Source organism: Dendropsophus ebraccatus, chromosome 2 (assembly GCF_027789765.1).
Source record: "Dendropsophus ebraccatus isolate aDenEbr1 chromosome 2, aDenEbr1.pat, whole genome shotgun sequence".
NCBI classification, from domain to species: domain Eukaryota; kingdom Metazoa; phylum Chordata; class Amphibia; order Anura; family Hylidae; genus Dendropsophus; species Dendropsophus ebraccatus.
In genome coordinates, this window is record NC_091455.1 from 157,640,536 (window position 1) to 157,642,575 (window position 2,040).

Sequence of the window (2,040 nt, forward strand, 5' to 3'; positions counted from 1 at the left end):
CCAAGTAATATTGTATGTTGAGGGACCACTGTATTTAAAGTAACTACTACTTTGTTGTAGCGGCCTTTGTGCTGCCTGGTTGCAGAACCTCCTTCACTAATACAATAGAATAGGGTTGCGTTGTCACCCACAATCTGCTGGGACCATGACCCTGCAAGATGCATGGATTTTTTTTGCACCTGTCTGTGTGTCACAACATGACCCCATTAGAATGTCCACCATTTTTGCAGCTCATCTTTGGACCCGCTCTAGTTCATTGATATCTTTTTGTAGGTGATATGTCTAGAACTGGACGCACATGATGTGGTCTCGTTAGAGCTCTATACACTTCTTCTTTTTCCTACCAGTGCAGTGCGTCACCCCATTTGTTCTCCTGATCAATGGGGGTGTCAGCACTTAAACCTTTATCAAAACTTTTTACATCAGGTATTAAAAAAAAGTCCAGCACAGCATCCATAGGTTTGTGCAAAAAGTGTTAAGCTTTTATTGCATCACCAGGCAACATTTAGATTATAAATGGTCTTTATCAAACATTTATGGTGAAAACTTGCTGCTCATTAAAATCTTGACACTTTTTGCACAAACCTATGGATACTGTTGGACTTCTTTGTATCTGATGTTTACAACCAGTACCTGGGATTACTAGTCAACTGTCGTGCATCCCTCCTCACTTCCTGGTACCATGACTTCCCACTTTTAGAACCTATATCTTACCTATATGTACTCTGTTATGTCCCTAAGACACGTCAAAAGTTTTTTTTTCTATTATGACAGGTATGCTTTAAAGCGGCTCTGTACCCACAATCTGACCAACTCAAACCGCTTGTACCTTCAGATAGTTGCTTTTTATCCAGGATCGGTCCTGTAGTCGGTTTGGCAGGTGATGCAGTTAATGTCCTAAAAAAACTACTTTTAAACTGGCAGCCCCGTGCCCTATGGGAGTGGCCTAGATTGTGTATGCATTAGGCTGGCACGACCTCTCTGTCCCTCCTCCCCGCCCTCCTCATCATTAGGAATGCTCCAGGCAGATTGCCTCCTATTCCCCACCTGTTTAGCCCGGCACATGGGTTGGATCGTTAAGCACCTGTGCAAATGTTCAGCATGGAGAAAATGTTCCATGGGCATTCCTAATGATAAAGAGGGTGGGGAGGAGGGACGGAGGGGTGGTGCAAAGTTAGGGCACAGATATTCTAAGCCCCGCCCGTAGGGTATGGGGCTGTAAGTTTAAAAGTTGTTTTTTAGCACAATAACTGCATCACCTGCCGAACTGACCGCAGGACAGATCTTGGATTAAAAGCAGCTATCCGAAGGTACAAGTGGTTTGGGGGGGTCAGATTGTTGGTCGCTTTAAAGAGGATGTACCATCAGGTACATCCTCTTTAATATAATCCACGGTGCTGCGGTCCGTTCCTGTGTATGGCGCCATTCTATCCACGGGTACTGGCCAGAGCTGAAGCACAGGAGGCAGGCCGGCCCGCCTCCAATGGGAGGAATCCCCCGCCCCTCTATGACGCCGCTCCATTAGAATCAATGGAGCCGCGTCATAGAGGGGAGGGAATTCCCTCCCACTGGGGGCGGGCCAGCCTGCCTCCTGTGCTTCTGCTTCGGCCTGGTACCCGTGGATAGAACAGCGCTGTACACAGGAAAAGGGCCGTGGTTCAAAAAACGCACCGCAGCACCGGCTTCCTCGTGTTGGCGCTGTTCGATCTGTGGGTCATATTAAAGAGGATGTACCTGATGGTACATCCTCTTTAAGAAATAAGATTTTCAACAGTTAAACACTGTCAGATCAAGAAGAGTTTAATACCAGTGCAAATTGATATAGAGAGAAGGGCATGAAGGAATTATAAAGCGAGGATAGTTCAGGTAAGAGAGAAATGAATTTACCTTGCATCAATTATAATATGTATTTGTAAACAAAATATCAAATCTGCTTTTCTAACATGCATACGTCATTAAAAGAAAAACATACCAGGATAAGGAGGCAAGTTTTCTAAATGAATGTATTTGCAAAAATGTTTAACTTGGCATGCCCTACAA